Below are 12,000 nucleotides of genomic sequence, written 5' to 3' on the forward strand. Positions count from 1 at the left end.
TCAAGTTTTGGCCCTGTACCCCAAATGGTAGATAATCAAGAGCTGGCAGCATCCCGATACCTACATCTGCTCCCCACTCCCTTCCTCTCCTGACAATGGCATTTTTTAGATCCAGAGGCAGATGCTGCAAGCTGGGCCCCAGTGAATGTGAGCAGGGGTTTGTGGCTGGCAAGTTCCCCCTCTCTCTTTTTACCCATGACATCTTTTTCATAACCTGAATTTCTTTAATTAAAAAACATCTGCCAACTCCTGTTATCTGCAAAGATGCGCCATAGCAACTCTCTTTAAAAGCCCCTTTTGTAACTGATGCAAATAGGTGGAAGAAAAGCCACTATAAAGCCCCCTGAGTTTAAAGAGAGAAGAGGAAGGGAAAGGAGCTCCCCTGTGTGTGTGGTGTGTCTGTGTGTGTGTGCACGCACAAGCACATGTGCAGGAGTGTGTATGTGTGTAACACAGGAGGATACAGATGGGTAGCTGTCTCTTGCAATTCACCCTTTGAAAAAGTTTTTCTTCTCTATCAGAGAGGGGAATTAGAGAACATGAGCATGGTACCTTTGGTACACATATCACAAAATTACTGACACCTTGTGAGAAACCAAACACACAGACAAAAGAATTCAGTGAGTTAGCCTCACTTGTTACAACTCACAGTGTATTTTGGCCAGAGTGATTCTGGTGGATTCAGAGAGAAGAGACTATCTGGTCTTCGATGCTTTTGTCCCCTTCCCCATGAACAGTTACTTCTAAAAGAAGCAACTCGGCAATAATCCTAAGAAGGGGTGACATTGGCATGCTAAAGCAGGAGTACAAATGGAGCCAATAATCCATGTCTAATATGTCTATTGAACTAACATATTAAAATGTTAAATAAACAATTTTCTATCCTCATACTTGACAAATACACCTTCACATCAACCTCGAATTGTAGTCCCACATTTAGAATTTAAAGACACCTTAGAGTTCTGCATCAGATGTGGAGGAATGGAGAGTGCCAGCCCCAGCATTCCACCCTGCCCCTTTCCCTTTCTTTTGGAGATACATCCTGCACAGCACAAGCCTGCCACATATGTAGACACTCCAGTCCTCACACCCAAGCTCTGAGTATGCTATCCACAAGCAGCAGCCCCTGGGCAAGCCTGTAGGACTACTCCATACACAAGAGCATCCTCTTCGGTCCCCTGCAGACCTGACCCAGCAAGGAGGCAGAACCAGCTCTGCAAACTCAAAGAATCCCAGGTTTCTGAGCCTAGAGCATGATCTCAAAACTGGGGACAGAAAGGTATGAACTCAGAAGGGCACACATCCTAACCCCATGAATTCTTCACCTTGTGGAGGAACACAGTCAGAGAGGGCTGAAGCCACATTCTGAAATTCAGAACCCCTCTGGGCTGTGGCTGGAAACAATACTGATCTCATGTTCATACTTCCATCACTGGGCCTCCTTTCTAGCTGATCTGCATGTCTTTAACTCCCCATTAATCCCATTTCCTAGCATGCTCTTCTCTCCCACCATCCCAGCCTAGGAAGTGTGGCCCAATATTGGAGAGAAAATAACCTCCAATGTCATCCCATCCCACTTCATTAAACCTGATCTCCATTGCTAGTCCCTAAAATCTGAAATGGGTATATGAAGAGTCATCATCCTTTATCTAAGGTTGGCCTCCTTACCTGAGAGTTTCCAGAGGGCAAAGGTCTTTGTGCTTGGACATTCCACAGCACATTCTCATCATGGCTCAAGACAGACAGTGGAGGAACAAAGTGAGAGAGTGAGACTTTAACCACTCCCCTTTAACATAATGCCTGTTTTTTGCCTGTTCATAAAAGTACTGAAAATAAGTGTATTTAGACGGTGATGACATTTGGTCAATTTCATTAACAGTGCTTATAACAAACCTCTACATCTGCAATCATATAATCACCTTCCTCTGGGGGTAACCCCAACATTATCACACAAGGCTTACGATTTTTTTTTTATTCCTAATATTTGCTTTCTTGCCAGCCCCAACTACTGATGCAGTTTTTCTTTTCTGCATCTATCTAGACAAGCCTGCTCCCTCTGTATAAATCTTAGCCCTTTCTCCTTAACTCTTCAAATTTTATGTAATAGCCTGTACAAAGTTACATAATAAAAATCGCTATTATTGCTTAATTCTTTTCTACTTTTTATTAGGAGATTTAAAAAGTAAAATGAATATAGATGAATTCCATTCTGCATATTTCTTCACCTTTTATCATCCCTCTCTGCCTACCTTTCCTCCTCCTTCATACATATTCGAGAGAAGGGCAAGGAGAATGAGAAAAACATCTTCAGTATGATCTTTTTTTTGAAAAATCCCAATTCACACCTGGTTAAGGACAAAATATTTACCCCAGAACTAAAAACTGAAGTATTTATTGGATCTTTCAACTATACAGTGTCAAACATCCTAATTCTCTTCCAACAGCATCTTTATAATGTCACAAACAATAAAGACTCATACAGTGCCTAGTGGTGGCTCTACTTTTGAAGGAGGAGATTAAGTTCTGAGGAGAAAGAAGACATGAAGTCTCTCTGCCCCATTCTGGCCACAGTGGTGAAGAAATCGTTCCACCACCTTCCCACACATTCCTAGACTAAGGGATGAAGGAGAGAAAACCCGGGAAACAAGTTCAAAAGAAGCACATTGTGGTCGAGTAGAAAGAAATTGTTGATCTTACTTGGAGAGAGTTAAGTGGACTGAATTTATATAAAATCCAAAATAGTATCTGCTTGGATTTCTAAATATACTTACAAGCAACCACACTTACTGCACCCAACACAGCATCTGACTTACTGACAGAAGAAAAAGAGGAAATATGATTACTTCATCATTTACAATCAAGCTACTATTTGCAAACATTAGTAAGAAAGAGATCCAATAAAACAGTGATGAAATCAACAGAGTTTTGAAGAATTTCAAAGTGTATATAATGGTGAGGAATGCCCCTTCTCAACAGGTGGAGATCTTCAGCAGCATTTCCTAACTTCCCCACATATTGCTCCTGCTAGCAATGTCTACTGCCAAGACCTGGCTTCCAGGAGGAGGCTGAGCATGAGGAGAATGAGCCACCCCCAGTTCATTTTGACTCTTCAATGACATTCTCAATTTGCAATATTTTCTAATATTTTTCTTTGTAGTGGTCCTTTGGAGGATCTCAGGAAGACATTGTGAGTAAATTGTCTCTAAAACAAGCTAGACGCCTGCTCTTATGCTAACTCTCTTCCGTGAACAGGTGTGCTTGTGAGCAACCCTCATGGATAAAATACCATTTCCCACTCCCAAAGTAGGGGCAGACGGGATCACTCAGCCTTTCTTGGATAGATTATTTCTACACTTTACACATTGGTTTTGCTTTTGTTTTTTATCCTACTCACATATCATAGTTAGCAAAATTATTCTAGAAAGGTGAGGAAATGTTATTTCAAAAGTCAACGGTTAGTTCTAAAAGGGAGAAAACTTACTACTAACTTGTGTTTTAATGAAACGCCTAATGGAATATTTGTGTAGAAAAAGATAAACTCTACAGTACAATCTAGAAGGACAGGCCAGAGCAAAGGGAAAAAAATGAATGAATATCTCTGTGTGGGGAAATAAAAGGGTTTTGTTTGTTTGTTGTGCTTATAGTCCAAAGGGGATTAGATAAGAGGTCCAGAGACTCCAGACCAGGCAGGACATGAGGAAAGTCAAGAAAGAGAAGAAGTAGGTAAGAGAAAAGAGTCATGAAACAGGAAGGGAGAAGAAAAATGGGCCATTAAAAATTCCAAGTGCTGGGTGTGAGTGAGAAGAAACTTTTTAAAATAATGATATCTAGGTGGGCGTGTTGGTGCACACTTCTAATCCCAGAGGCTGAGATAGGAGGATCACAAGGCAAAGACAGCCTCAGCAACTTAGCAAGACCCTTTCTCAAAATAAAAATAAAAAGGACTTGGGCTGTAAGTCAGTGGTAAAGTGCCTTTATAAAAATCCCCAGTATTACCACTACTACTACTACTACTACTAATAATAATAATAATAATAATAATAACTAATATTACTTTTAAAACTGTTACATGAAACCATAATGTTGCCTTTCTCTTATGCCTCAAAATTTTTCAGTAGATAAGTGACACTTGGAGGGAGAAGAAAGGAAGAGATATTGGAAATGAAAGAAACTGCAAGAAAAAGAAAGCTACATTTCATGTTTGAATCTGCTCTACTCAGAGTAGAAATAAAAATTTAGTGAAAAATCCAACTAAGAACATGTAAGCTCTTCCACTTACAAATATCTTCACAGACATTGCTATGTTCTGAATATCAACTCCCCAAATTCATTTGTTGAAGCCATACCCTCAAGCCATGCCATTTTCTCTCTCTCTCTCATATATGTATATAAAATATATGTGTATGTATATATATATATATATATATGTGTGTGTGTGTGTGTGTGTGTGTGTGTGTGTGTGTGTGTGTGTGTATATAGTGGCCTATCCCAGTTGTACCCCATGTTACAATTTCCGTTTTAAGTTCATTGAGACCTGATTGGTTCTGATACACAGGGATCTCTTACTTAGCTAGAAAACCAGGAACAATAGAATACTGAGCCTATTGTGAAGAAACCATGATTTTGGGGTGAATTCAATTTTGAGGGTTTGCTCCAAAATAAGCAATACTTAAGTCAGGGTTATTGGGTCCATTTTGCTTCTTCCAGTTTCCTGGAGAATGTATTTTTAGGGGAGAGAAGAGATGGCTGTCATCCATCATTCTGGAAAGTCATGAGATTTACAGAGATAGTTGCCTAAACAAAGGACAAGCATATTAAAAAATCTAGCTGTCCAAAAGCCAGGGCTAATGTTAACCAAGATGAGCATTACTGCGATTCCATCAAGATGTCCTGTTATTTATTTAACTTTTCCACTTTTATTTTTTATTTGGGTAAGATAATTGCTTGTGATAAGCCTCAGGTGTGGAGATCTGGTGCATACAGAGTGGCAGGGGGAGCTTCAGTCTGTAGTCTCAGGATGCACTGGGGGAAAGGAATCAATGTATTAACATATTGAAATGATTTCAATTAATGTCCTTTAGCAATTTTCTTCAAAAAAAAAAAAAGAGGACCTCTCCAAAGTGAATGATCCACTCTTACCAACAAGAAAAAAAAAAGCCTGTTAAGAAGATAATGCATTTAACTGCTCAAGAGAAAAGATATTTTATGAGTAGATTTCATAAGAAATAAACAAACAAAAATGCATAGTGTTTCTTTCCCCTGGGTTTAACACAGAAATGTTATGTGTGACTTTCACTTCATAGCATCTGCACCTCCCATTGCTTCTTATGGGGACAACACTAGGACTTTGGTGCCAAATTTCTAAAATGGATCTGCAATAAACAAAGCCTAAGTATTTAAATGATGACTTTAATTCACATTCATGACCATTTCTATGGAAAAGCAACCATGACCTTCAGGCTCCTGATTGTCTGCTATGTGCCCGTCTCTTCTTCATCCCCTGATGTCCTGCTCCCACTACCTTTTCTGATCTGTCCTGAACCCAGAGGCCTGATAAGAAGCAAACTAGGGCTTCTGTGAAACCGCTAATAGCTGGAGGCACATTCGATGAATTCCCAAGGTAGCAATGAATACTCCCAGTTAGGTGGTATCCACAAGGAAGGTCCTTCCTTCGATACCCAGAACTCTCTGGACCCTGGTCATTTACTGCTCAAGGGTGCTCTCAGAAGTGGCACTTTCTTCAAATGAGGAAACTGAGAGTATGAGATTGGCCCAGAATTGCATTTTATAGCTGCTGCTGAAACCAACCAAGATGACGGGCAGGGGATTTTGTTAGAGGTATTGCTCCTTCCTTAACATCATTTCTACTTACTGGGGGAAAAAAATAAAAAATGAAATACCTCCCCTTTTCCTGCCCTACTCTGATCAACTGAAAGGTACAAGAGAGCTTTTTTTATGCTTTTTTAGATGCTTTCTGAGGATAATTATTGACCTCAGCCAGAGATGTGACCCAAAAGAGAAAACAAACAACTAAACAATATCAAAATATTTTGAAAAAATTTATTAAATTATAAAAAATATTTATTTAATAAATATTTAATTAAATAAGTAATTAAAAATTAGAATGTTTAATAAAAAAATCAAAATAGAAATACACTGTTATTTCATAATAGTGGCATCAATGCTTGTCCTGTTGCTCTGAATATATTATGAGAATCTCAAGACTGAGGACCATGAGTTTTATCTCTCTTGTCTTCTGTGTAGCTTGTGATGCCTAATGCAAAGGAGGGTAAAGAGGATTCAAAGTCAGAAATTTTGAATGGAGCAATGCCCCACAGAAGTGACAAAGCCCAAGCAGGAGATAAGGAATTCATACCTCTGTGGCATGTACACACGCCATTCATCTAAAGATGGGAACACTGGCTCTGAATTTCCTCATTCTCCCTTGATGAAAATGGAACTGTGCTGGGTCCTCAGGACCTTTTTGGCCAATGAGATTAAAGAGAAACTTGGCCAGGTAAGGCAAATAGTTTTCACCTCACCTGCTGACTCAGATTCAGCTGCCAAGAGCACTGTGCTAAGAAAGAGTCAGAGGCTGAATCAGAGCTCAGCAGAAATTGCAGTAATCTATGTGCTGCTCTGCATTCAGCAATGGCTCCCAAAGACTTGTGAGGGACAGGGTGGCCCAAAGGCCAGAGATTTGCTACCCTGATCTGCAGATTTTAAAAGCAAATACATTGTTCCTGCTAACTCTTCAACAGTCAGACTGAAATTACATTAAACTACTTCTCTCTATCCATGGAGGGAGTAGAACAAATGGTAGGAAAAGACAAAAGTTCCCCAGTTGAGATAGAGCAAGCATTCTCAAGAACACACCTGAGTTGAGCTCTGACAGAATAACCTGAGATTCAGATCTGTTTAGCATTTTGTCCAACAGGATTTATCAATCTAACTGAACCAATCCAATAGATCTAACCCTCCATGCAGGTAGTGTTGCTTCCCACACCTGACATCCTTCATTACAGACGATTGGGTGGGGTAAGCAAAAATCATACTTAAATCATGCTTTGCTAGGTCTTTATCACTCCAAATAGTACAACTGCAACGTATCCTGGTGTTTATCTGCTTCCCATCCACACTATGGGAATATGACGGGCAGAACTGAGAATCCAATCTAGAGCGGCCTCTACTTTCTGTCCAACTGGAATGGCTTGGGAAAAAAAGAAATGGCTGTGTTCAGGTCAGGCAAATGAGATAGAGCAACAGCACCATCCACAGAGGGAAATGTTAATTTCTCTAATTGATGGGGGGAACATCTATCATTTCAGAATATGCTTATTTTTCTACAAGGAAATTAGGCCAATTTATGCAACTGTTTACAATGTCACTGTGCATTTGTGAAATGAAAGTTTTCTCTGGGCTTAATGTGGCAAAATGCTGGTCACTGACTTCTGGTGAGTGGCCCATCACTAGGAAGCTGGATGGATTTCAGAACTGAGATGAGAACTCCAAAGCTCACAGTGCCCCCAAGCAAGGAACAAAGAGAAACTGGCCTGCCTTCATGCAGACTGCATGCTGAAAGAGGAGTCCTGGTGAATGTCAGGCCTCATTGCATCTAGAACGACAGCAGGCACAGCCTGGGGAGGGGAAAAAGCCAAGGGCAGTTGTCCTCTGGCTTGTTACCTCATCTTCCACACTCATTTCATCTGTACAATGGGGACAACAATCTCTGCTCTGTCTCCATCCAAGATTTGCAGGGTGGATAAAATAGTTGATAAAAGAATACACTATTAGCTGCAGCCCTGATAGTCTCTATCTCAGTACTCAGTTTGTTTAATGCTGGGCTTTAGCATAACCTGTAATACTTTTTCTATTTATTACTGTTTTGGTTCATGTCTATCTCCCCAAGTAGAATGCAAGCTCTCTAAAGGCAGGAATCTAGAACAGTATCTGACATTTACTTAAGCTCACATTGGGTGAGTACTGACATCTCCACTGACCCTCCTCACAATGAATTCACTCCTTCCTTCTCACTCTGTCCAAATGGATCCTCTGCTTCAGCGATACCATCCCCTTATCTTTAGAGTAATTTAAACCATTTTCTTTCTGGAAGGTCCATTGGAAGTTCTACTGCTTCTGTGAAATTATGTACCTCCTTAAGTTTTCCTTTTGCCGGGCAAGTGTGTGGAGATTGTTCACGGAGGTGAAGACTATTACACAAACACACACATCCACATTCCCTGGTCACCTAGGATCCTGTGTAACTGCTGCTGGGCCAAGGTGGCTTTGGTATTATTAAAAGGAAATAGCCGATTCAGCAGACTCCTAATAGGTAACAAAATCAGTACTATTTTTAAGGTTCCTGTGCCAAGCACTAAGCAGGTCACATAATATTTGTCACTGAACCATCTTTATACACCTATGACATAAACAAACAGTTTGGTTTGCAGGAAATAAACTGAGAATATTTGGGTATGGTAGCCTTCAGCGAACACTAAATTGATGAATAAAAATGCGACAAGAAGAGCAAGATAGGACCACAGGAATGCCCTCCTCCTTCCTTGATAAAAGGCGCAGGTTGGGAATGAGGATATGCACCGTGGGCCTGAGGTGGTAGTGCTGGGTGTGAGGTGATTGAAAATACAAGATTAAGCTGCAGTCGTCTTTAATTTGTAAGCTGGAGACTTCTGTTTTCCTTGACATAAGCCACCTCACCTCTGCTCCCCATGCCTTACCCCCTGTGAATGGTTTATATCATTGGAACGGGTTAGATTTCAGAGTTGAAACTCTGGCTGCAACCTTAATCTTTGTGTACAAGCTGTGTGGCCTGGGAAAAACTATCTGAGTCTCATTTTTTTTCATTTTTTAAATTCTAATTTCTTGTATATGGCAGCAGAATGCATTACAATTCATATTATAAATATAGAATACAATTTTTCATGTCTCTGGTTGTACACAAAGTAGCATCACACTATTAGTGTCTTTATACATGTATTTAGGGTAATGACGTCCACCTCATTCCACTGTCTTTCCTACCCCCACACCCCCTTCCTTCTCCTCCTTCCCCTTTTCCCCTTGGCATTATCTAGAGTTCATCTAATCCTCTCATGTCCCCACCCCCCACCACCACGTTATGAATCAGCAGCCTTAAATCAGAGGAAACATTCAGCATTGTTTTTTTGGGGGGGATTGGCTAACTTCACTTAGCATTATGTTCTCCAACTTCATCAGTACCATTTTTAAGGCACCTGCAAATGCCATGATTTTATTCTCTTTTAATGCTGAGTAATATTCCATTGTGTATAGATATATCACTTTTTGTTTATTCATTTGTCTACTGAAGGGCATGAAGGTTGGTTCCACAGTTTAGCTATTGTAAATTGTGCTGCTATAAATATTGATGTGGCTGTGTCCCTGTAATATGCTGTTTTTAAGTCCTTTGGGTATAGAAAGATGAGTGGGATAGCTGGGTCAAATGGTGGCTCCATTCCTAGTTTTCCAAGGATTCTTCATACTGCTTTCCAAATTGGCTGCACCAATTTACGGTCTCACCAGCAAAGTGTGAGTGTACCTTTTCCTCACCAACATTTATTGTTGTTTGTATTCTTAATAACTGCCATTGTGACTGGAGTGAGATGAAATCCTACAGTAGTTTTGATTTGCATCTCTCTAATTGCTAGAGTTGTTGAACATTTTTCATATACTTCTTGATTAATTATATATCTTCTGAGAAGTGTTGTTCAGTTGACCCATTTATTGACTGGGTTATTTGGTTTTATGGTGTTAAGATTTTTTTAGTTCTTTATATATCCTAGAGATTAGTGCTCTATCTGATGTGCATGTGGTAAAAATTTGTTCCCAATTTGTAGGCTCTCTCTTCACCTCACTGATTGTTTCTTTTACTGAGAAGAAGCTTTTTAGTTTAAATCCATCCCATTTATTGATTCCTGACATTAATTATTTTGCTATATGAGTCTTATTAAGGAAGTTGGGGCCTAATCTGACATGATGGAGATTTGGGTCTACTTTTTCTTCTAAAAGACGCGCAGTGTCTCTGGTTTAATTCCTAGGTCCTTGTTCCACTTTGAGTTGAGTTTTGTGCATAGTGAGAGATGGGGGTTTAATTTCATTTTGTTGCATATGGATTTCCAGTTTTCCCAGCATCATTTGTTAAAGAGGCTATCTTTTCTCCAATGTATGTTTTTGGTGCCTTTGTCTAATATGAGATAACTATGATTATGTAGGTTAGACTCTGTGTCCTTTATTCTGTACCATTTGTCTATCAGTCTGTTTTCGTGCCAATACCATGCTATTTCTGTTGTTGTTGTTGTTGTTTTGGTTTTTTTGTTATTGTTTTTAACTATTTCTCTGTAGTATAGTTTACAGGTTTGGTATAGTGATGTCACCTGCTTCACTCTTCTTGCTAAGGATTGCTTTGGCTATTCTGGCTCTCCTATTTTTCCCAGATGAATTTCATTTCTATTTCTATGAGGAATGTCATTGGGATTTTGATTGGAATTGCATTAAATCTCTATGGTGTTTTTCAAAACACTAGAAAAACTAGAGATGACAGGAACATATCTCAACATTTTAAAAGTTATCTATTCTAAGCCCCAAGTCAACATCATTCTAAATGGGAAAAAATTGAAAGCATTCCCTCTAAAAACTGGAACAAGATAGGGATGCCCTCTTTCACCACTTTTATTTAACATAGTTCTTGAAACACTGGCCAGAGCAATTAGACAAAATAAATTAAAGGGATACACATAGGAAAAGAAGAACTCAAATTAGCATTATTGTTGACCATATGATTCTATACCTAGAAGACCCAAAAACTTCCACCAGAAAACTTCTAGAACTAGTAAATGAATTCAGCAAAGTAACAGGATACAAAATCAGCAGCTATAAATCAAAGATATTTCAGTATATCAGTGACAAATCCTCTGAAAGGGAAATGAGGAAAACCACTCCACTTACAGTAGCCTAAAAAATAAAACAAAATGCTTGGGAATCAACTTAACAAGAGGTGAAATGCTGCAGTTTGGCTGGGCACTTAATAACCCAGCCGCCACACAGCCTTGTAGGTTCAAAACAGGAACTCTTTTATTCTCCGCACTCCGCGACATACCACACACCAACCCAAAATCCTGCCTCCGGCACTTTCCCAACCAATGGGAACTCTCCAGAATCCCCGCAAGAACTCCAAAGTAGCAGACCAAGGCGGACAGCAGGGGTCTAATATACACAGCTTAACATAACCATTATCATTTCAATGGCTTGCTGGCCTCACCCCTCAACCACTCCATTCTAGCAAAAATGCCATGCGTCATTCGGACTGGGCTATGGCTCTCAGCAGTGAAAGACCTCTGCAGTTAAAACTGCAGAACGCTAAAGAAAGATCTACCTTGTTCTTGGATAGGCAGAATTAATATTGTCAAAATGACCATACTATGACTAAAGTACTATACAGATTTATTGCAATTCCAATCCAAATCCCAATGACATTTCTCATAGAAATAGAAAAAGCAGTCATAAAATTATCCATCAATTTAGTGTTTGCTGAAGGCTACCCAGGCATTGTCCTAGGTACTGGAGACCACGCAACACAACCCACACTAGCCTCTGCCCTCTAGATGCTCCTGTTCATTATCATTATTTGAAGTTACCTTGCATTTGTTTGTTTGTGGATTGCCTGCCCCTCCCTCTTTCCACTCCCACCTTGTGAATGTATAAATGCCATAAGAGAAAAGACACTGTCTTTCCCACACTGTCACTCCAGTGCCTAGACAACTCTGAGCTCCCAGGAGTCTTATTTAACATTGCCTTTAAGCTGTGGATTTTTCTTTTTTAAGACTTTTCCTCTTTAAAGGCAACACTCTCCCCCTACACACCTCAGTTCATTCACTCAGTTTTTATACAGTAGAACAGACTTGAAGTGTGCAAACACCCTGTTTCATTTTTGATAACCCTGAACTTGACAGGAACGTTCTGAACTATCTG

The 12,000-nt window shown here is 39.8% G+C and overlaps 1 protein-coding gene across 1 annotated transcript in view; it reads right to left on the bottom strand.

The window, feature by feature from the left end:
* The window catches only part of LOC144367169 (transient receptor potential cation channel subfamily M member 8-like), a 465,203-nt gene that overhangs the window by 252,134 nt on the left and 201,069 nt on the right, over positions 1 to 12,000 (bottom strand).

Source organism: Ictidomys tridecemlineatus, chromosome 1 (genome assembly GCF_052094955.1).
Source record: "Ictidomys tridecemlineatus isolate mIctTri1 chromosome 1, mIctTri1.hap1, whole genome shotgun sequence".
NCBI classification, from domain to species: domain Eukaryota; kingdom Metazoa; phylum Chordata; class Mammalia; order Rodentia; family Sciuridae; genus Ictidomys; species Ictidomys tridecemlineatus.